We start from the raw sequence: 25,088 nt of genomic DNA on the forward strand, positions 1-25,088 counted from the left end.
CTGACATCACGCCAGCCTTTCTAGAAAACACCGGCGATTGTCAAAATGCTGTGTCTAACATCATGTCCTCACTATATCTGAAACTGAACCTGTCAAAGACTGAACTCCTTGTGTTTCCTCCCTCTACTAATGTACCTATACCCGACATTGCCGTTTCTGTGTGTGGCTCCACTATTACTCCCCAGCAACATGCCCGCTGTCTTGGGGTCATACTTGATTCCGAGCTTTCCTTTGCCTCCCACATTCGATCACTGACTCGCTCTTGTCATCTACACCTCAAAAACATTTCTAGAATTCGACCTTTTCTTACTTTTGAGTCTGCAAAAACTCTTACTGTTTCTCTTATTCATTCTCGTCTTGACTATTGTAACTCTCTTCTAATCGGTCTCCCTCTCACCAAACTCTCCCCTCTCCAATCTGTCTTGAATGCTGCAGCCAGGATCATATTCCTCACCAATCGTTATACCGATGCCTCTACCTTGTGCCAGTCATTACACTGGCTACCCATCCACTCCAGAATTCAGTATAAACTTATTACCCTCACCCACAAAGCCCTCCATGGCTCAGCACCACCCTACATCTCCTCCCTTGTTTCAGTATACCACCCTACCCGCGCCCTCCGTTCTGCTGATGACCTGAGGTTAGCATCCTCAATAATCAGAATCTCCCACTCCCGTCTCCAAGACTTTACACGTGCTGCGCCAATTCTTTGGAATGCACTTCCCAGGTCAATACGATTAGTCCCCAATCCCCACAATTTTAAGCGTGCCCTGAAAACGCATTTATTCAGACTGGCCTATCGCCTCAACATTTTAACCTAATCTATCCCTGTGTGGCACAGCCAAAAGTTTTACCATAACCAGGTTCCCCGCATCATGTTCCCACATGCTTTATGCATCCATTAGCCCTCTATGTCTGTACTGATACACACTTAACATTATCGCTGGTCCAGACAATCAGGGCAACTGTTACCACCCACCTTTCGTGTCTCCCTTTTTTCCTCATAGATTGTAAGCTTGCGAGCAGGGCCCTCATTCCTCTTGGTATTTGTTATAATCTATGTGATTATTGTTATGCTGTAATGTCTATTGTCTGTACAAATCCCCTCCAAAATGTAAAGTGCTGAGGAATATGTCAGCGCTATAGAAATAAAATTTACTGTTGTTATTATTATTATAATGTGTATGGTTGGCTTTATGCAGCAAATTTAACCTACATGCAAATATTTAGGTAAGGGGAAGGAGGAAACAGGGGTATAAGTATATGAAAATACACACCATAAAAGTTCTAAATCAATCAGAATGGAGTATTGTGGCATCAAATAATGGTCCAGTATAGTGAACTATAATAAAGGTCACTATATTAACCCGTTGGCTTTGGCTTTATGCAGCAAATTTAACCTACATGCAAATATTTAGGTAAGGGGAAGGAGGAAACAGGGGTATAAGTATATGAAAATACACACCATAAAAGTTCTAAATCAATCAGAATGGAGTATTGTGGCATCAAATAATGGTCCAGTATAGTGAACTATAATAAAGGTCACTATATTAACCCGTGTTCAAAAATTCAAAGAGGAACTATAGGGTTAACCAAAACCAGAGTGTGTAGCAAGATAAGAAATGCACCTCCCCTCCCATATACTTTACCACCCAAGGGAGCAATCCCTGGTCCTCCTACACCATTTTTATGCATGATGGTTGTTACGTGTTACAGAACCACTTAGCACCCAGAATATGTTGTAAAGTTATATGTATGTATAATAGGTTCTATGGGAGATGCATGTCCCTAATGCATCAGCATTCCCCTTTTGTCCACCCTCCCCCCACCTTTCTAATTTCCACAGTAAACATCAGCAGGCTCCAGCCACCTGCGGCTTTTGTAATGCATGTCTGGCCTGCCGCTTTTCTATTGGCCGGCCCTCTGTATCTGTGTGATATATTCTGTGTCCTGTGAGTAAAGTGTTGTCAGACTGGAAATACATGGAGAAGCAGTGATCTTTTATATGCGCCCATGTAACCAAGGAATTCCAGCCAGCGAGATTCATTCAGACTCCAGCCAACGCAGAGCGGACCTCCGAAAACACGGGGTGGTACTGAAAGAGGTACCCCAGCTTGGTAGACCCAGTTACACTGGTGGCAGACAGCGGGATTTGATACCCCTTCTACAGGAGGAAAGGAATGAATGGAAAATAACTACCAGAAGTTAAAGAGGACTACATTAAAAGATCTGGTGGAAGCCCGAGGGTTGATCGCCAGCAACAAAACAAAAGCGGATTTGATAGCAGCCATCATGGAACACGACAGTGCAGCGCCCCCCAATGTGAACGTGGAGGAGACCGAATTCCAGAGGGAGGTAAAGAACAGACTGGCGTTCTATGGCCTAAACCCTGCAGTAGAGATCATACGAGAGGTGATGGCTGATGTGTGTACTGATCTGAAGGAATAGATGGCCGAGCGGACCAGGATCGAACTAGCCAAGATGGAGATGGCTGAGCGGAGAGAGTAGAGCCAGCGAGCAGGGGGAGCTCTGGCCTTCGACCAGGTATCTTCAACAGTAAGCCACAAAAAGATCCAGTATAGTGCCTTCCGACAGTTGGGGGAGGCAGAGGAAGACATTGATGGCTTTCTGCAGGACTTTGAGCGGCAGTGTGCCCTTCATCAAGTGAAGCCCGGAGGAACAGGTTCAGATTCTGGCCAGCAAGCTGACAGGCCGGGCAGCGGACGCCTATCGCACGGTACCTGATGAGGACTGTATGGACTATGAGCGGATCAAAGAAGTAATCTTTGCCCGGTATGCGCTGACACCAGAGGCCTACCGCCAAAAGTTCCGCGGTCTTATAAAACGCGTAACCGATACCCACGCTGAATGGGCCTGTAAATTACGGCGGTCACTGCTACAGTGGGTACAAGGGAGCCAAGCAACCACTAAGGAGGACGTCCTCCAGCTCTTCCTGTTAGAACGATTCTTTAATGGACTAAACCTCGAGACACAGGAAAGGCTTCGGGACAGGCGGCCAATGACTCTTGAGGAAGCCGCTCGTCTGGCCGATGAACATCATGATGCCAGGAGGCCACAGTTCTACGGATCAAAGGTGGTCACTAGGGGCCCGCCCATGGACCTGGAGGGCCCCAAACCACTGAAGATTGTAGGGGGACCAGCTAGAAACCCGGCCTACCACAGTCCCCCTGGGGCGCGATGCCACACCTGCCATCAGCTGGGCCACCTGCAAAGACAATGCCCCACCCGGACTCAGCATACCCAGTGGCCAAAGGCGGGAACAGCTACCTTAAGCCGGGCTGCTGTACACTGCTACCAAGGCGAAGCTGACCAGGCATTGGGGGCTACGACTAACCAAGGGGTGGAAGAGATGGAGGAAGTGCTGCATGAAGTAGACCCCGTGCAGGCAGCCCGGGCAGATAATCGACAACAGCATCGACAGGTCGTGTGGGTTAATGGGAAACGTATGCAGGGACTAAGAGATTCCGGGGCAACTTTGACCCTTGGGAAGCCTCATCTCGTCAGGGACCAAGAAAAGACAGACTGAACAGTGGCAGTCCGTGTAGCAGGGGGAGCTACACATCGACTACCCACTGCCAGTATTCACCTGAACTTGGGAGTCGGGGATGGCCTTGTTGAGGTCGGCTTGATGGAGGATTTGCCTGCAGACGTCTTGCTGGGAAATGACTTGGGGCCCATGTTGTCTGCATTCTCGGTGGCCCCTCTGGCTGAGACCTATCCTGTGACCACCCGGAGACAAGCTCGAGCTGCAGAGGCGGAATCACACTCAGAGGAGGCCCAGGTAAGACATCCCAGCCCTGCACGTATTCCCATAGCCAGACACATTTCTTGGGCCACCCCAGATGAATTTAAGAGGGAGTTACTTGAGGATCCTTCATTAGAGGGATATCGTGGGAAGGCACAGGAGGGGAGAGGAGTACTGGAAGGGGAACAGTTTGTATGGAAGCAGGGACTCCTCTACCGGATCACAGAGCAGCACCACACAGGGACGAGCCCCATTATAAAACAACAGCTGGTAGTTCCCAAGAAGTATAGGCAGGAGTTACTGCGAATCTCTCATGATATACCCTTGGCCGGGCACTTCGGCGTCAGTCGCACCAGGCATCTTCTGACACATAACTTCTTTTGGCCGGGGGTAACCTATGATGTTCGTCAGTACTGCCAGACCTGTGACAGTTGTCAGCACATTGGCAAGAGGGGGGATCGATGCAAGGCCAAATTACGCCCCCTCCCCATTGTGGAGGAACCATTTAGCCGAGTAGCGGTCGATCTGATAGGGCCGTTAGCCAAACCCAGTCCGTCCGGGACTAAAAATATATTTACAGTGGTAGATTATGCCACACGGTATCCAGAGGTGGTTGCGTTACCTAACATACTGGCAGAGACGGTGGCAGCTGCCCTGCTCCAGGTGTTCTCACGGGTTGGATTTCCCCGGGAGATTATCTCGGACCAGGGTACCCAGTTTATAGCAGAGGTGACCAACCAACTGTGGAAGCTGTGCGGCGTAAAGTCCATTAGAAGCGCCCCGTACCACCCGCAAACCAATGTGTTGTGTGAACGCTTTAATGGGACATTAAAACAGCTCATTGGGACTGTTACCAGGGCCTACAGGGACTGGGAGAAATTCTTGCCACACCTCCTGTTTGCCTATCAGGAGGTGCCCCAAGAATCCACGGGGTTCTCCCCGTTCGAGCTGGTATACGGGAGATGGGTAAGGGGACCCCTAGACTTAGTGCTGGAACACTAGGAAGGGGAGGGCCTCATAGAAGGGGTACCTATTGTACCCTATGTGCTAAATTCTGGGACCGCCTACAGGAGCTGACTCAGGCTGTATGTGAGAACATGCAGGCAACCCAGCGGCGCCAGCGTATATGGTACGATCGGAGGGCCAGAAAGCGAACTTTGGAAATAGAACAGAAGGTCCTGGTGTTAGAGCCCACTAAGCAGAATAAGTTTCAAGCTGCGTGGCAGGGGCCCTTCCAGGTAGTGGGGAAAATAGCCGACACAACCTATAATGTCGCTGATTGTGATGACCCCAGGGTTATCCGCATGTTCCACGTGAATATGCTGAAGCCCTACCGGGAGCACCCTGAAGAGGTAGTGGCCATCTGTGCACCTGAAGCAGAGGATTTAGCCGGACTTCCCTTGCCGGATGTCTTAGGGGAAAGGACTCAGTCTAAAACATGGGACCAGGTACACTTGGGTGAAGACCTAGGCCCCCGGGAGAGACAGCAGGCGGAGGCGTTGTTGAGGCTGCGACATAGGATGTTTTCAGAGAGACCGGGGTACACTCGCCTGGCACAACACAAGGTTGAGACCCAGGATCAGACCCCCCTGCGACAAAACCCCTTCCGCGTCCCTGAGTCTGTACGAGAGGGGATGTGACAAGAGATGTTGCGTTTAGAGGTCATTGAAGAGTCAGATAGTCCCTGGGCATCCCCCGTAGTGTTAGTGCCCAAGAAGGATGGGACTACACAGTTTTGTGTAGACTATCGTAAGCTCAATGAGAAAACAGTGACGGATTCATACCCCATGCCGCGTGTGGATGAGTTGTTAGACCGGCTGGCGGGGGCAAAGTATTTGACTACCATCAATCTATGCAAAGGCTACTGGCAGATTCCCCTTAGTCCTGACGCTATTCCCAAGTCGGCATTTGTCACCCCGTTCGGCTTATTCCAGTTTCGAGTTATGCCATTCGGGATGAAGAATGCCCCGGCGATCTTCCAAAGTCTGGCTGACCGGCTTCTGGATGGTCTCCAGGACTATGCTTTTGCCTACCTGGATGACATCGCCATCTACAGTGCGACATGGGAAGAGCATCTAAATCACCTAGAGACAGTATTAGACAGGATCCACCAGGCCGGAATCACCCTGAACCCAAACAAGTGTCACGTGGGCAAAGCAGAGGTTCAGTATTTAGGGCATTGGGTGGGAAGTGGGAAACAGCGACCAGAACCAGCCAAGATTGAGGCCATAGCCAAATGGCCCATCCCACACACTAAAACCCAGGTCATGGCGTTTATAGGGACAGCGGGGTATTACAGGAAATTCGCTCCCAATTACAGCAGCGTAGCCAAGCCCCTCACTGATTTGACCCGTAAGAACCAACCCCGCCAGGTAACCTGGACCTCAGAGTGTGAGGAAGCCTTCCGCCAACTAAAGGACGCCCTCACCAATACCCTTGTATTGGCCGCACCCGATCCAACTAAAAGTTTCCTGGTTCACACAGACGATTCTATGTTTGGATTGGGGGCAGTACTGAGCCAAGTCGGGTCGAACGGCCAAGAACACCCGGTAGCTTACCTGAGTCGGAAACTACTAGCCCGTGAAGTAAGCTATGCGGCCATCGAGAAGGAGTGCCTGGCGGTAGTATGGGCACTCAAGAAGTTGCAACCATATTTGTATGGACGACATTTTTCCCTCCTAACGGACCATAATCCCCTAATCTGGCTTAATCGGATCTCCGGAGACAACGCTAGATTGCTGCGGTGAAGTTTAGCCCTACAACCTCTGGACTTCACCATCCACCACAGACCCGGCAAACAAAATGGTAATGCCGATGGACTAAGTTGACAAACGGAACTTGTACCAACCCCATAAACTTCGGTCATCCCCAAACCGATCCGTTGAGGATCAGACTGTGTATGCTGATCGCGTCGCTGAAAAGTGGAGCCGTGTTATGTGTAACAGAACCACTTAGCACTCAGAATGTTGTACAGTTATATGTATGTATAATAGGTTCTATGGGAGATGCATGTCCCTAATGCATCAGCATTCCCCTTTTGTCCGCCCTCCCCCCACCTTTCTAATTTCCACAGTAAACATCAGCAGGCTCCAGCCACCTGCGGCTTTTGTAATGCATGTCTGGCCTGCCGCTTTTCTATTGGCCGGCCCTCTGTATCTGTGTGATATATTCTGTGTCCTGTGAGTAAAGTGTTGTCAGACTGGAAATACATGGAGAAGCAGTGATCTTTTATATGCGCCCATGTATCCAAGGAATTCCAGCCAGCGAGATTCATTCAGACTCCATTCAACGCAGAGCGGACCTCCGAAAACATGGGGTGGTACTGAAAGAGGTACCCCAGCTTGGTAGACCCCGTTACACTGGTTAATTATACTCAATGAGCATGTCCGTCATTATTCTATCTGCCTGCTGCCTTGGGTGGTAAAGTATATGGGAGAACTTTTATGGTGTGTATTTTCATATACTTATACCCCTGTTTCCTCCTTCCCCTTACCTAAATATTTGCATGTAGGTTAAATTTACTGCATAAAGCCAACCATACACATTGTGTGTCTTTTTGCCCCCCGAATGCATACTCATAAATATCTGCATTTAGGATTTGGCTCTTGGCGTATTTAAATTGATGTACCTTGCCATATTATATATCTAGATCCTTTGCATAGGGCTTAGGGTATTATACATATTACATCTGTTATGTGGACTTGCCACACACATTATATGTATATAACCGGGAGGTGTTTTGTAGGGCTTGTTATTGCTCCCAGGGTTATAGGTTATGCTAATAACCTTTGTCTATTTTAAATGTTTTTAATCTTTTTTGGTGTCTTGTATATCTCATGTAATAAAATTGATAATTTTTCAATGGTGATCCCTGCTTTTGATATATGTCTTCTTTGTTTCTCCTGGTGATTTATATGCTGTCTCCTGTCTGTTGCAATAGATTTAGTATTACCAGTCATGTGAGCGGTACTGTCACGTGGACCCGTCCTGTGTGACGCGACCAGCAGGCCGGTAACTAGAACAACAGGACGTGGCACGTGATACTGTCCTGTGTGACACGGCTCGCAGGCCGGTAACTAAAACAACAAAACAAAGGGAAACAGTTACAATGGTGGGCCCTGCGATAGGGAAAGGGGACGTGGAGACCACCTGCACACCCCTGAGTCAGTGTCCCTAACGCTCATAACGTTCCCTATGCCGGTTCTGCACCGGGCGCCGATCAGGAACCTGTCGCCCTAGCACACCCTACACCTATCCCTTGATAGGGAGCTGGGTGGCTAGGTGTGGCTGTACTGGCTGGATGGCTGTACTAATACACACTAAGGACAAACACAAACAGGGAAACACCACTTAGCTTTACTCTGTTGCACTTGCTCCTGGCAACAGAGTCCACCACCAGCATGCAGCTCTCCTCCTGAGTCGCTGCCACCAAGCTCTGTCAGAGCTACAAGGAAATCCCCTATGACTCCTTTCACACCAGGCTAAGACAGTGCTGCAAGGAACGCTCTCCAGCTCCTTCCTCCACCAAGGATGGTTGAAATGAACACTATCACCAACACTGATTGCAACACCTGTGACTCTTTTATAGCAGAGCCAGCAATCACACCTGCATTATAATCATGTGCACTTAACTAAAGAAACTAGAGTGCAATGACGCTCAACACCACCGGGGGCAAACTTAGAACAAACGACACCACAGTGCAATAATCCTAATGGCCTCCGAGGGCAAAAATCAACCTTAAGCACAGCTTAGGAAAAAAAAGGTTACCTGTGCTTTTTATATGTCCTGATCCAGCATGGATCATGACAGTACCCTCCCCTTAATGAGGGGCCTCTGGACCCTCAAGACCGCTCCCCATCAGGGAACCACCTACAGCGGGGACGCCCAGACCCAGAGTTCACCCCAGCAACTACCTGCATGTCAGGTTGATGAGAAACGAGCCCGCTGGTATTGGCAACTTATGTTCTTGAGGCAACACACATCTCCGAAGCTCTGACCTGGGGAACGGGTTGTGTATGTTTGGTATGAGCTGGTAAGACTCCACAACACACTTCCACTGGATGTTTTTTGGTGGCCACCCATACACGCTCGTTCACACACAGATCCCGACCTGAACGTTTATTGCCACTCGTTCGTTTGTCACCACTTGGAGAACTCTTTCTGCCATTGACAACAGAGGCATCCCCCTGTGTTACCACACTCACACCCCCGCACCTCACCAAGGGGTACACCACCCTCCAACCCCTTCCACCACGAGCACTGCGCCTCCCAGGGTTGGCCAATGGCGAGGGTTGAGACTTGCCCCTACTCTCCTGCAACACATCTGCTGCCCTCACCGGAGAGGAAGGGGTCCGTTGAAGAGAGACGGCAGAGACAGTAGTTCCTAGGCAGCAGCCCTCACACGAGTGCCCCCAGCTGACCACTTCCCTCGCCCGCCAATCTATTACTGGGTTGTGTCTCTTCTGCCAAGGGAGGCCTAAAACAATAGGTACTGGCATTCCCTCCAAGACGTAGCATGACAAGGACTCCTTATGATGTCCTATACGCAGCTGGATATTCTCTACGACCTTGGTCAAGCTCTCCTGGCTCAGTGGAACAGAGTTTATGGCCCGGACGCTTATAGGCTGGGCTAGCGTCCTACACCTCAGACCATGAGTCTGGACAAAGCGAGCATGCACCAGACTGACTCCTGCTCCGCTATCCACAAACACCAGTATCACCTCCGGTACCCCGCCAGCCAAGACCTCTGCTGACATGGTACTTTGAGAGGGCAAAATGGAGGAAATCTATACTCCCTGGTCGCCTCCCTCCAAGCGACCAGTGGAATGCGGCTTCTCAGATGGCACAGATAATTTGGCGTGCAATGGGCAAGCCTTCAGGACATGACCAGTCTGCCCACAGTACAAACATGCAGACACCACTTCCCGAACCGTAGGCAGCTCCGTACACAACCTAGCTCCTTCTACTTGCATAGGTTCGTCTGGAGATTTGGCATGAACTGGGCAGGCTCTCATAAAATGGCCAGGCTTCCCACAGGAAAAGCATACCCCCCACCAGGACGAGCCGCAGACACCCCCTTTTTTGTATCGACACCGGGCTGTCTGGGTTCCTCCGTCCGCACTAGTGGGTCGTCCTCCCTAGTGAGGACATCACGGGGCACTTTTTGTATATGTCTTTCCCTAAGGCATCTATCCACCCGGATGGCAAGGGACATGGCGGCCTCCAGCGACCTGGAAGTGGCATACTGCACCAGAGTATCCTGCAACTTTGGAGACAAACCCTGCACAAATTGACTCCTAAGTGCAGGGTCATTCCACTGAGTATTAGTGGCCCATCTCCTAAACTCTGAGCAGTACTCCTCAGCGACCCGGGCTCCCTGTTTACACCTACGGATTCGAGATTCAGCCAGGGCGACGCCATCAGGATCCCCATACACAAGCGCCAAAGCAGCAAAGAACTTGTCCACGGACTCTAAAGATGGAGAATTGTCCAGTAGGGAGAAGGCCCAGGATTGGGGATCCCCTTTAAGAAGGGACATAATGATTCCCAGCCGTTGCTCTTCACTCCCTGATGAATGAAGGCGCAGCCTGAAATACAATTTACAGGCTTGTTGAAACAACAAGAATTGATCTCTCCCTCCAGAAAATCTGTCAGGGAGGGATATCTTGGGTTCTGGCTGAGCCTGTCTCTGAACCAAGCCCCCAAAGCCCACCAACTGCTGCCGTTGCTGCACCAACTCACCGCGCAGCCCCCTAATCACATCAGTAAGGGTCTGCAGCATTTGGGCAAAGGTCTGAACTGGGTCCATGGCTCAGCAGAAAAAAAAGTTGCGGTTGGTGATAATGTCACTTGGACCCGTCCTGTGTGATGCGACCAGCAGGCCGGTAACTAGAACAACAGGACGCGGCACGTGATACTGTCCTGACATGGCTTGCAGGCCGGTAACTAAAACAACAAGACAAAGGCAAGGGAAACAGTTACAACGGTGGGCCCTGCGATAGGGAAAGGGGACGTGGAGACCTCCTGCACTCCCCTGAGTCAGTGTCCCTAACGTTCCCTATGCCGGTTCCGCACCAGGCGCTGATCAGGAACCTGTCGCCCAAGCACACCCTACAACTATCCCTTGATAGGGAGCTGGGTGGCGCAGGCACTGGCCCCACCACTGTACTAATACACACTAATGAAAAACAAACAGTGAAACACCACTTACTTTACTCTGTTGCACTTGCTCCTGGCAACAGAGTCCACCACCAGCATGCAGCTCTCCTCCTGAGTCGCTGCCACCAAGCTCTGTCAGAGCTACAAGGAAATCCCCTATGACTCCTTTCACACCAGGCTAAGACAGTGCTGCAAGGAACGCTCTCCAGCTCCTTCCTCCACCAAGGATGGTTGAAATGAACACTGTCACCAACACTGATTGCAACACCTGTGACTCTTTTATAGCAGAGCCAGCAATCACACCTGCATTATAATCATGTGCACTTAACTAATGAAACTAGAGTGCAATAGCGCTCACCACCACCGGGGGCAAACTTAGAACAAACGACACCACAGTGCAATAATCCTAATGGCCACCGGGGGCAAAAATCAACCTTAAGCACAGCTTAGGAAAAAAAAGGTTACCTGTGCTTTTTATATGTCCTGATCCAGCATGGATCATGACAGTACCCTCCCCTTAATGAGGGGCCTCTGGACCCTCAAGACCGCTCCCCATCAGGGAACCACCTACAGCGGGGACGCCCAGACCCAGAGTTCACCCCAGCAACTACCTGCATGTCAGGTTGATGAGAAACGAGCCCGCTGGTATTGGCAACTTATGTTCTTGAGGCAACACACATCTCCGAAGCTCTGACCTGGGGAACGGGTTGTGTATGTTTGGTATGAGCTGGTAAGACTCCACAACACACTTCCACTGGATGTTTTTTGGTGGCCACCCATACACGCTCGTTCACACACAGATCCCGACCTGAACGTTTATTGCCACTCGTTCGTTTGTCACCACTTGGAGAACTCTTTCTGCCATTGACAACAGAGGCATCCCCCTGTGTTACCACACTCACACCCCCGCACCTCACCAAGGGGTACACCACCCTCCAACCCCTTCCACCACGAGCTCTGCGCCTCCCAGGGTTGGCCAATGGCGAGGGTTGAGACTTGCCCCTACTCTCCTGCAACACATCTGCTGCCCTCACCGGAGAGGAAGGGGTCCGTTGAAGAGAGACAGCAGAGACAGTAGTTCCTAGGCAGCAGCCCTCACACGAGTGCCCCCAGCTGACCACTTCCCTCGCCCGCCAATCTATTACTGGGTTGTGTCTCTTCTGCCAAGGGAGGCCTAAAACAATAGGTACTGGCATTCCCTCCAAGACGTAGCATGACAAGGACTCCTTATGATGTCCTATACGCAGCTGGATATTCTCTACGACCTTGGTCAAGCTCTCCTGGCTCAGTGGAACAGAGTTTATGGCCCGGACGCTTATAGGCTGGGCTAGCGTCCTACACCTCAGACCATGAGTCTGGACAAAGCGAGCATGCACCAGACTGACTCCTGCTCCGCTATCCACAAACACCAGTATCACCTCCGGTACCCCGCCAGCCAAGACCTCTGCTGACATGGTACTTTGAGAGGGCAAAATGGAGGAAATCTATACTCCCTGGTCGCCTCCCTCCAAGCGACCAGTGGAATGCGGCTTCTCAGATGGCACAGATAATTTGGCGTGCAATGGGCAAGCCTTCAGGACATGACCAGTCTGCCCACAGTACAAACATGCAGACACCACTTCCCGAACCGTAGGCAGCTCCGTACACAACCTAGCTCCTTCTACTTGCATAGGTTCGTCTGGAGATTTGGCATGAACTGGGCAGGCTCTCATAAAATGGCCAGGCTTCCCACAGGAAAAGCATACCCCCCACCAGGACGAGCCGCAGACACCCCCTTTTTTGTATCGACACCGGGCTGTCTGGGTTCCTCCGTCCGCACTAGTGGGTCGTCCTCCCTAGTGAGGACATCAGGGGGCACTTTTTGTATATGTCTTTCCCTAAGGCATCTATCCACCCGGATGGCAAGGGACATGGCGGCCTCCAGCGACCTGGAAGTGGCATACTGCACCAGAGTATCCTGCAACTTTGGAGACAAACCCTGCACAAATTGACTCCTAAGTGCAGGGTCATTCCACTGAGTATTAGTGGCCCATCTCCTAAACTCTGAGCAGTACTCCTCAGCGACCCGGGCTCCCTGTTTACACCTACGGATTCGAGATTCAGCCAGGGCGACGCCATCAGGATCCCCATACACAAGCGCCAAAGCAGCAAAGAACTTGTCCACGGACTCTAAAGATGGAGAATTGTCCAGTAGGGAGAAGGCCCAGGATTGGGGATCCCCTTTAAGAAGGGACATAATGATTCCCAGCCGTTGCTCTTCACTCCCTGATGAATGAAGGCGCAGCCTGAAATACAATTTACAGGCTTGTTGAAACAACAAGAATTGATCTCTCCCTCCAGAAAATCTGTCAGGGAGGGATATCTTGGGTTCTGGCTGAGCCTGTCTCTCAACCAAGCCCCCAAAGCCCACCAACTGCTGCCGTTGCTGCACCAACTCACCGCGCAGCCCCCTAATCACATCAGTAAGGGTCTGCAGCATTTGGGCAAAGGTCTGAACTGGGTCCATGGCTCAGCAGAAAAAAAAGTTGCGGTTGGTGATAATGTCACTTGGACCCGTCCTGTGTGATGCGACCAGCAGGCCGGTAACTAGAACAACAGGACGCGGCACGTGATACTGTCCTGACATGGCTTGCAGGCCGGTAACTAAAACAACAAGACAAAGGCAAGGGAAACAGTTACAACGGTGGGCCCTGCGATAGGGAAAGGGGACGTGGAGACCTCCTGCACTCCCCTGAGTCAGTGTCCCTAACGTTCCCTATGCCGGTTCCGCACCAGGCGCTGATCAGGAACCTGTCGCCCAAGCACACCCTACAACTATCCCTTGATAGGGAGCTGGGTGGCGCAGGCACTGGCCCCACCACTGTACTAATACACACTAATGAAAAACAAACAGTGAAACACCACTTACTTTACTCTGTTGCACTTGCTCCTGGCAACAGAGTCCACCACCAGCATGCAGCTCTCCTCCTGAGTCGCTGCCACCAAGCTCTGTCAGAGCTACAAGGAAATCCCCTATGACTCCTTTCACACCAGGCTAAGACAGTGCTGCAAGGAACGCTCTCCAGCTCCTTCTTCCACCAAGGATGGTTGAAATGAACACTGTCACCAACACTGATTGCAACACCTGTGACTCTTTTATAGCAGAGCCAGCAATCACACCTGCATTATAATCATGTGCACTTAACTAATGAAACTAGAGTGCAATAGCGCTCACCACCACCGGGGGCAAACTTAGAACAAACGACACCACAGTGCAATAATCCTGATGGCCACCGGGGGCAAAAATCAACCTTAAGCACAGCTTATGAAAAAAAAATGGTTCATGCCAGGTACTCGAGAAATCAGTCCACAACATGGTCATGAAACCCCTGTCTCCAACGCCACTTTGGCTGTGTGCACCACGAACACCTCTTCCATGTTGCCCAGTATGGCTCGTGGTAGAACCTGCACCACTGCTGTGTGCTGGGAATGCCTCTAACAAACGGTTTACCAGAGTTGCTTGTTTGTTTGCCAATATTAGCTCTAGGTTCTCCTGTGGCATAATGTTCTGTAATTTGCCTTTATAGCTTGGATCGAGGATGCTGGCCAACCAGTAGTCGTCATCTTTAATAATTTTGGCAATGCGGGGGTCCCTTTTTAGGATCCGCAAGAGATAATCACACATGTGGGCCAATGTTCCAGGTGTCAATAATGCACTGCCAGTGGTGGGTGGAGGAGCACTTTCTGCCAAATCCACATCCCTCCATTCATGCACAAAGCTTGTACCTGACCTTGGCAAGCCAACATTTTCTCTTGCCCCCTGAGCAACATCCTCCTCCCCAAAATAATCATCCCCCTCATCCTCCTCTTCCTCTTCTTCCTCCACCTCGTCCAGGACAGTTCCCTGAGCAGACAATGCCTGACTGTCATCAAGGCTTCCCTCCTCCTCCTCCGCTGCAGACGCCTGACCCTTAATGTGCATCAAAGTTTGCATGAGCAGACGCATAAGTGGGATGCTCATGATGGCGTCGTCTGCGCTTACCAGCCGTGTGCATTCCTCAAAACACTGAAGGACTTTACAGAGGTCTTTCAGCTTTGACCACTGTACACCCGACAACTCCATGTCTGCCCTCAAACTGCCTGCCCGTGTATCCTCCCACAAATGCATTACAGCCTGCCTCTGTTCGCACAGCCTCTCAACCATGTGCATAGTGGAGTTCCACCTTGTTGCAACGTCTATGATTAGGCGATGCTTGGGGAGGTGGAGCGATCGCTGCAGCCTCTGCATATGACTGGAGTCTATGGGCGAGCGACGGATGTGCGAGCACAGTCTTCGCACCTTATGGAGCAGGGCTGGTAACTCCGGATAATTATTTATGAAGCACTGCACCACCAGGTTCAAGGTGTGAGCCAGGCAAGGTATGTGTCTGAGTTTTGCCAGGGCTATGGCCACCACAAAATTACGTCCGTTATCACTGACTACCTTGCCTGGCTCAAGATGTAGACTGCCCAGTCATGACTCAGTTTCTCGCTTCCGATTAGCTGGCCAGTACCTCCGCGGTTTATCTGTCGCCCAAAGACATCATTTTTAAAACAGCCTGCTGACGCTTACCACTAGCTGTTCGACAGTGGGATACCTTGTGTGCAACACTGGCAGCTGCGGATGGAGTGCTCATGCGACTTCGCTAAGTCGACGAGCTTTCGCTTCTGGAGGAGGAGGAGGCGGAGGGTCGAACGCCTACAGCCAACTGTTGCCTATACCGTGGGCTAGGCAGCACTGTCCAACCACTGCTGTCCCCTGTGGACCTGCATTCACCACATTCACCCAGTGCGCAGTGAAGGACACGTAACGGCCCTGGCCATGCCTACTGGCCCATGCATCTGTTGTGAGGTGCACCTTTCCACTCACTGATTGTTTGAGTGCATGGACAATGCGGTCTTTCACATGCAGGTGGAGGGCAGGGATGGCTTTTCTAGAAAAGAAATGCCAACTGGGTAGGTCATAGCATGGGACAGCGTAGGCCATGAGCTCTCGGAACGCTGCGCTTTCAACCAAACGGAAAGGCATCATCTCTAATGAGATCAGTTTGGCAATGTAGGCGTTCAAAGTCAGTGTACGCGGATGAGAGGCTGAGTATTTTTTTGTCCTACTCAGAGTCTCTGCTAGGGTGAGCTGGACTTGAGAGCTGCATATGGTGGATCTAGCGGTGGACATGATGGACTGAGAGGGGGTTGGTGATGGTAGTGGTGGTGATGGCCTAGATGCAGTCTTTTGTTGGAAAAACATTGTGATTCCCTGACTGCTTTGGCCTTGCGAAGATACGTCACCATTTCTTGCTGGTGGTGTGCTAACTGGTGGGCTTACAGTGGGGGAAGCGATGCAGCGTTGCTGGCTACCTTCAGTTGGAGCAGGTGCACGTGTGCTACCTGAGGTTTTGTAGTCCTTCCACGCTTGCAAGTGCATGGTGTTTACATGTCTAAGCATGCAACTGGTATTCAAGTTTTGGAGATTTTTCCCTCGGCTAAAGGTCCTTCCGCACTTCTTACAGATAACCTTTGCCTCATCAATAGGATTTTGGTCAAAAAAGTGCCTCACTGCACTCTTCCTACTGTGGGAAAAATTTTCAGGGCTTGTATGCTGTGCTAATTTGACCGTCTGGCCAAGCTGTCCTGCAACCCTTTTTGTTTTTTTAACACGTTTTTGGACTGCTACAGGCCTGCCAGATAACCACAGCTGCGATGTCGATGCCTGCTGTGGATCCTCCTCCTCTTCTGAGCTATTGCCAGCGGCACCCTCTTCCCCCAATGGATGCCAATTTGGGTCAACTGGGTCATCCATCACCTCCTCTTCAATTTCATCTGCACCTTCCTCTGTGTCACCGTGTAAGGTGGTATAGTATGCGGAAAGGGGCACCTGAGTTTCATAAGGGTCAGAATCTGGCTCAGTAAACTGCGAGGGCAATGCAATGCTCTGGGTGAATGTACCAGCAGAATCATATAGCACTGGCTGTGTGTCAGTGCACTCCATGTCATATTTGTAGTGAAACCTCCACCAGGGGGAGCTGGTGAGGGAAGAGAGGTTACACACTAAGAGCAGCAACCCTGAGCAACAGCACAGGTGCCACAGGTGACGAGAGAGAATAGTCAGACGAACCGAGTCAGAAACTAGCAGGAGCAGACGTACCAGAAGGAGCAGCAATACACGTAGTCAAAATACCAAGCCGAGAGTCAGAAAGCCAGAACATGAGCACGGGGTCCAAAACGTGAGACGAAATACGTGGTCGGGGTACAAGCCGGGGAGTCAGATGCCAGAGAGGGAACGTAACAGCAGAGACGAATACCAAGAGACGGGGTCAGAAATCAGTCCGGGTCATACACGTGAATATCAGTCAAAGGCAGGAGGATCACCAGGGTACAAGGGTCAGCGGCTCTAAACTGGAAGCTTGAGCTATCACTAACACTGGTCAGCAGGCTGTGAGAGACTGAAATAGCCCAGCTAGCTCCAGAACGAGGCTGAGGAGATTAACTCCCGCATGACCAGTCCGGAGTGAAGACAGCAGAAAATAAACTCCGGACTGGACCATGACAGTACCCCCCTCTCAATGGGGGGCCACTGGACCCCCAGGCTTCCCTGGATGACGAGCGTGAAAGGCCCGGACCAACCGATCCGCATGGACCGAACGCACCGGCACCCATGATCGATCCTCAGGACCATATCCTTTCCAATGGACCAAGTACTGAAGTGAATGACAGAGCATACGAGAATCCACCACCTGTTCCACCTCGTACTCGGTCTGACCATCTACCATAACAGGCGGCGGGTGCGAGGGAGACTCATCAGAGGAAGGCACCGACGGCTTCAAAAGCGCTTTATGGAACACATTAGGAATCTGTAATGACGGAGGCAAACGCAGGCGAAAGGCCACAGGATTAATCACCTCTAAAATCTCATATGGACCAATAAACTTGGGACCCAACTTAGCAGAGGGAATTCTCAGCCTTATGTTTTTGGTGGATAACCATACCTTATCCCTCACCTGATAAGTCGGCCCCACCGAGCATCGTTTATCCGCCAAAAATTTATATTTGCCCTGAGCCTCCCCAATGTTTCTCTGAACCTCCCTCCAAACCTCCTCCAATCGCAAAAAGGCCGAATCAGCCCCTGGACACTCCGAATCTAGTCTGGAGAATTCATCAAAATGAGGGTGAAACCCATAGTTGCAGAAGAAAGGAGAAGTACCAGTAGACTGGTTGACACGATTATTGAAGGCGAATTCCGCTATAGGTATCACAGAGCACCAATCATCCTGTCTGGATGTGACAAGACACCGCAGGATCTGCTCCAAAGACTGATTGGTCCTTTCAGTCTGACCATTGGTCTCGGGATGGTAGGCCGATGAAAAGGTCAGACTGATGCCCAGCCTTTTACCAAAAGCTCGCCAGAATTTTGCCACGAATTGCATCCCTCTATCAGACACCACACTGACAGGCACACCATGCAACCGAATCACATGCTCAATGAATAGCTTAGATAGAGTCTCAGCATTAGGAAGGCCCGTTAAGGGTACAAAATGTGCTTGTTTACTGAACCTATCCACAACTACCCAGATCACGGTTTTGCCATTAGAGGGTGGGAGATCGGTGATAAAATCCATGGACAGGTGAGTCCACAGTCTATCCGGAATTGGCAGTGGCACCAATTCCCCGGCCCGCCGGTTGTGGGAGGCTTTAGCGCGGGCACAAGTTTCACAGGAGGACATAAAACCAGTGATGTCAGAAGTCAACGAGGGCCACCAGAACAGCCTAGTGATGGCTTTACAAGTGACCGAGATTCCAGGATGCCCACTCAGAGCTGAGTCGTGGAACTCCCGAAGCACCCTTAACCGATACCGGACAGGCACAAAGAGCTTATTTTCACGTATGGATGGAGGAGCAAGAGATTGGGCCTCACGAATCTCCTGCTCCAATCACGGGGACACCACAGCCACCACCACCCTGTGCTGAAGAATGGAGGAAGGAGGCTCAGGAGGCGATACCGGATCTAGACTGCGAGACAAGGCATCCGCCTTCACATTCTTGGAACCTGGTCTGAAAGTGATGGAAAACTGAAATCGGGAAAAAAAAAGTCACCTTGCCTGTCTCGGAGTCAGACGTTTGGCGGATTCAATGAAAGAAAAGTTTTTGTGATCTGTAATGACAGTGATACGATGGACAGCCCCCTTCAAAAAATGCCTCCATTCTCCAAAAGCCAATTTAATGGCCAACAACTCTCGGTTACCCACATCATAATTCCTTTCAGCAGAGGAAATTTTTTTAGAAAAGAAGGCACAGGGTCTTAAGTTAGTTAATGTGGTGGGCCCCTGGGACAGTACAGCCCCCACTCCCACCTCAGAGGCATCCACTTCTATGATGAATGGTTTAGACAAGTCAGGTTGCACCAGTACCGGAGCAGTCATGAAACGTTCTTTTAACAAAGAAAACGCCGCCACAGCTGGAGCTGACCAGTTTTTGAGATCCGCCCCCTTTTGGGTGAGATCAGTGAGGGGTTTGACCACTTGAGAGAACCCCTTGATGAATTTTCTATAATAATTGGCAATACCCAGAAATCTCTGAAGACCCTTGAGATCTCTGGGTTGCACCCAATCCACAATGGCCTGTAGCTTCCTAGGGTCCATACGAAACCCCTCAGTGGACAGGATCACCCCTAGAAAGGACAATTCTTGAGTAAAAAATGAACATTTCTCCAATTTGGCAAAGAGTGAGTTCTCCCTGAGCCTCTGGAGAACCGCATGAAGATGACCCATATGACTTTGTCTATCAAAAGAATATATGAGTATATCGTCAAGATAAACAACTACAAAGCGTCCAATAAAATCAGAAAAAACATGGTTAATGAAATTCTGGAATACCGCTGGTGCGGTAGTCAAAACGAAGGGCATAACCAAATTTTCAAACAGACCCTCAGAGGTGAGAAACGCAGTTTTCCATTCATCCCCCTCCCGCATACGGATGAGATTGTATGCTCCCCTGAGGTCCAACTTAGAGAACCACCTGGCCCCCGACAATTGATTGTACAAATCAGGTATCAGTGGGAGAGGGTAAGCGTTTCTTATGGTTATTTTATTCAGTTCTCGAAAATCGAGGCATGGGCGTAAACCACCATTCTTTTTTTTCACAAAAAAGAACCCCGCTGCCACAGGAGAGACAGATGGCCGTATATGCCCTTTACGGAGGCTCTCAGAAATATACTCCTTCATAGCAGCTAGCTCAGGGCTGGAGACATTGTACAGCCGGGCTTTGGGCAATTTGGCACCGGGAACAAGATCCACGGCACAATCGAATGGGCGGTGTGGTGGTAGAACCTCAGCCTCCTTTTCGGAGAACACATCCTCAAAATCCTTCAGGTACTCCAGAATACCCTCCAGACTGATGGATGACATAGACACAGTAGCAAGACAATTTTCAGAACAACCAGGTCCCCATTTAACAATATCCTGGGACCCCCAGTCAATAACCGGGTTATGCCGTTGCAACCAGGGAAACCCTAACACCAGGCCAACAGGGAGGTTATCCAAAACAAAGCATGACATGCACTCCTGGTGTAGGGCCCCCACCCTGAGGGTGAATTCTTTAGAAATGAAATGGAGACCATCCTTAGTGAGAGGTGTAGAGTCAACAGCCACAATTTTTAAGGGAGTCCCCAACCTAACTATCCCTAATCTACAGCGAGCCACCAGCTTAGAGTCAATCAGGTTCAGGGATGACCCACAGTCTACAAAAGCCGAAGTATGGAAAAAGCCGTTCTCAACACCAAGTTCCATCTTTAGCAGTATCTTTGAAAAAGAAGAAAAAGGTACCTGAGAGTCTGGGTGACCTCCACGATTATCACCCAGACTCAGCCGCTTGTTAGTCGGAGGACAGGAGGGGCAGTCTTTTTTCCAAAGTCCGGGATCTCCGCAGTAAAAACACAATTTTCCATCACGTCGCCGTTTCCTCTTTTCCTCCTGGGGGTTGGTGGCTCCCACCTCCATAGGTTCAGATGGAAGCAAAACATCAGGGTTAGCAGGGAAAAATGGAAACCCTCACTGAGTAACACCTCTCTCCCGCAGTCTCCGATCCATACGGATAGCCTGAGTCATAGCCTACTCCAAAGAGCTGGGAGGTGGATGGAGAGCCAGAGCGTCCTTCAAGCAATCTGACAGTCCCTTCCTGAACAGACATCTCAGTGCGGAGTCGTCCCAGGACAGCTCAGTGGACCATTGACGGAATTCGGAGCTGTACCATTCGGCTGAGTGCTTCCCTTGCCCCAGACCCAAAATACTGTCCTCTGCCACCCTAACACGGTCCGGTTCCTCATAGATAAGTCCTAGGGCCTCAAAGAACCTATCTACCGACATCCGTTCAGGGGCAGTAGGGGGCAACAAAAAAGCCCAGGATTGGGGACCCTCCCTAAGTAAGGAGATGACAATCCCCACGCGCTGAGTCTCATCCCCAGACGATCGGGGTCTAAGAGAAAACCATAATTTACAAATCTCCTTGAATATGTGAAATTTATCTTTTTCGCCAGAAAATGTGTCAGGAAGTTTAACTAAGGGTTCAGGAGAGTGCAAAATAACATCTACAGAGTCACCTGGTGGACAAACAATATGAGAGATGTTTCCCTGCATGGTCTTAATAGTCTCAGTCAGTTCTTTCTGTAAGTGGGTATGAGACATGACAAGGGACCGATGATTCACAGAAAAGTCCTGCGCCATCTGCGTCAAACTGGACACTTGATCTGCCAAGTTATGCAGCAGATCCATGACCAAAGGAAAAAAAAATGCAAAATCCTGTTTAAATATATGGGTTAGTGATAATGTAGTGAAACCTCCACCAGGGGGAGCTGGTGAGGGAAGAGAGGTTACACACTAAGAGCAGCAACCCTGAGCAACAGCACAGGTGCCACAGGTAACGAGAGAGAATAGTCAGACGAACCGAGTCAGAAACTAGCAGGAGCAGACGTACCAGAAGGAGCAGCAATACATGTTGTCAAAATACCAAGCCGAGAGTCAGAAAGCCAGAACATTAGCACGGGGTCCAAAACGTGAGACGAAATACGTGGTCAGGGTACAAGCCGGGGAGTCAGATGCCAGAGAGGGAACGTAATAGCAGAGACGAATACCAAGAGACGGGGTCAGAAATCAGTCCGGGTCATACACGTGAATATCAGTCAAAGGCAGGAGGATCACCAGGGTACAAGGGTCAGCGGCTCTAAACTGGAAGCTTGAGCTATCACTAACACTGGTCAGCAGGCTGTGAGAGACTGAAATAGCCCAGCTAGCTCCAGAACCAGGCTGAGGAGATTAACTCCCGCATGACCAGTCCGGAGTGAAGACAGCAGAAAATAAACTCCGGTCTGGACCATGACAATATTCATCTTAGACTGGGGAATTCAGGATTTCACTTGATAACTTAGGCATGGTATGTGAAAAGAGCTCCAGGGAGTAATCTGACGTGTGGCCTGCCACATCCTTCACTTTTGGTGGGGGTGAAGGACACAAAAAAGGTGGCGTTCCTGACCAGGAGCCTGCACTGACGACTCAGTGCTTGTAGTTTTTGAAACTTCAGAAGAGGAGGCGATAGAGCTGGAGGCTGTTTCGGCAATGTAAGCCAAAACTTGTTCCTGATGCTCCGGGCTTTTAAAGCGGTTTACCTATTCCCAGAAAAGGAGGCCTTCCAGGCCTTCTGGAGCCAGATGGTGACGCAGGCTCAACACCTCCTGCCTTAGGTGCTATTGTGCTTTTGGCACTACCAGCAGATGCACCACCACCTCCATCAGTACCAGCTGCCCCCCCGCCCACGTCCATGGCCTCTTCCACCATACTTCCTCATGTTTGGGAAAATGTACCAAAAAAAACAGCAATATGGTACTGTATGAGGAGCGTACAGCTGTATACGGTGTAGGGAAAAATTTAAATCTCAGTATATATTTCTGGAGTCACACACAGACACTCACTCAGTATGGATTTGACCATAATACAAACAGCAGATATACGGTACTGTATGAGGAGCGTACAGCTGTATATAGTGTAGGGGAAAATTTAAATCTCCATATTTATTTCTGGAGTCACACACAGACGCTCTCTCAGTATGGATTTCACCGTAATGCAGTACCGTATATCTGCTGTTTGTATTAGAAGCATACAGCTGTATACGGGTAGGAAAAAATTTAAATCTCCGCATATATTTTCAGAGTCACACATAGACGCTCACTCAGTATGGATTTGACCGTAATACAAACAGCAGATATACGGTACTGTATGAGGAGCGTACAGCTGTATACGGTGTAGGGGAAAATGTAAATCTCCGTATTTATTTCCGGAGACACACACAGATAGTCAGAATGTATTTGTCCATGATACCAGCCGGTACACGGTAGTGTGTGAGGAGCGTACAGCTCTATATGGTGTGGGAAAAAATGAACGGTCGGTAACTGTGCAGCAAAAAATACAAGTATTAGTGCTGTGTAAAAGCAGTCTGCACAGCAGTGTACACACAGCAATACAGCTATCAGGCAGCCAAATAAGCAGCGCTGCTGCACACAAGAAAATCCTCCTCTGTCACTGCACACTAACTGTACAGCACAATTGCTATCAGCACAAGCACATAAGAACTTCTTATATCTTTACAGCCCTAACTCTCTCCCTACTGATAAACAGCAACCTCTCCCTACTGTTAAGATTGGCAGAAGTAAAATGGATGTCGGCGGTCAGGGCTTTCATAGACACTATGACACCCCCCAAAGCAAGCCAATCACTGCAATGCCCTTCTCTACGATGGTGGTGGACGCTGCACATGTTATCTCGTTGCCCAGAGTGTATGTCCTAGCTCATTGGCTGAAAAAAAGGCACCTGCAAGCATTTTGGGAAATCCGACTTTGGCGCTCGTTTTGCCGACCGCATGGCCGACTTCACACTATGGTCGGGTTTCGGTCGGCGAAACCCAACTTTGGCATAAGTCAGCGACTTATGAATCTGGCCGACCTGTTTCGCTCAACTCTAATTCACACAGCTCATGTAAAAGAAAAAACAGAAGGAAGACCAGACTTAATAAATAGGAGAAAGCATCCCCGTTGCCCAAACGCACGTTTCATCTTTGTAACTTCTTCAGGAGGCATTTGTTTGGGGAGGGGGAAGCACCATATTTATAGGACTCATATCCAATCACAATAGACTAAACCATATGTTTGCAAATTAAAAATGAATACTAGCACAGAGTAAATGTTTGCCATCCAGTTTTCCTCTATTCCTCACATGACATGACATGTGACTATTCCTTAGTACAATTGCACATCACAGGACCTTTAGGCCAGGGTTCCCCAACTCCGGTCCTCAAGGCCCACCAACAGGTCATGTTTTCAGGATTTCCTTAGTATTGTCCAGGTGATAATTGCATAACCTGTACAATACAAGGGAAATCCTGAAAACATGACCTGTTGGTGGGCCTTGAGGACCGGAGTTGGGGAACCCTGCTTTAGGCTATGTGCCCACGTTAGCGTTTTTAAACGCTCATGAAACTGATCCCCTTCCCAGAAAACGCACGTCTTTTTTCCACGGGTTTCTTGCGCGTTTTTTGCACAAAAGACACGCGTTTTTGATGCGTTTTTAGCCGCTAAGCGATTCCTGAGCGTTTAAAAACGCATGCATTGGCACAAAAAGCCAAAAACACATGCAAATTAATTTGAAGCTTCTTTTAAGCATTTCTGCAGCGTTTGAGCCGGCACAAACGCTGCGGAAATGCTTAAAAAAACGAAACGTGGGCACACAGCCTTAAAATTCAACTTCAATTGGGCAGAATCTTATTAAATGCGAGTAAAAAGGACATTATGGTCATGTATCTTAACACGTGACTCTTCTCTTATAAAAATAAACATCGCAGGACCTTGGAGAGTCAGCTGTGATTGCATAGAAAGCAGTAACTGCAAGGGAAAAAGACCTTGTGGTCATATGACACGTCACGTGATTGTTATAGTTATAAGTGGATATCTGAAATAAAATAACTGTACTTAAATAGAAACTGTTTGTGAATTGAAATGTCTTTATCCTGAGCGGCACATGAGCAGTCGATCCGCCCCCACCCAGTGGACTCACTGACTCGCGGCACCCAAATCCTGAAGTCCAGTCGTCATGGAAACGACAAAGACCT

The sequence above is a fragment of the Dendrobates tinctorius genome, unplaced genomic scaffold, assembly GCF_039654945.1.
Source record: "Dendrobates tinctorius isolate UK_male_01 unplaced genomic scaffold, ASM3965494v1 ptg000162l, whole genome shotgun sequence".
Taxonomy (NCBI): domain Eukaryota; kingdom Metazoa; phylum Chordata; class Amphibia; order Anura; family Dendrobatidae; genus Dendrobates; species Dendrobates tinctorius.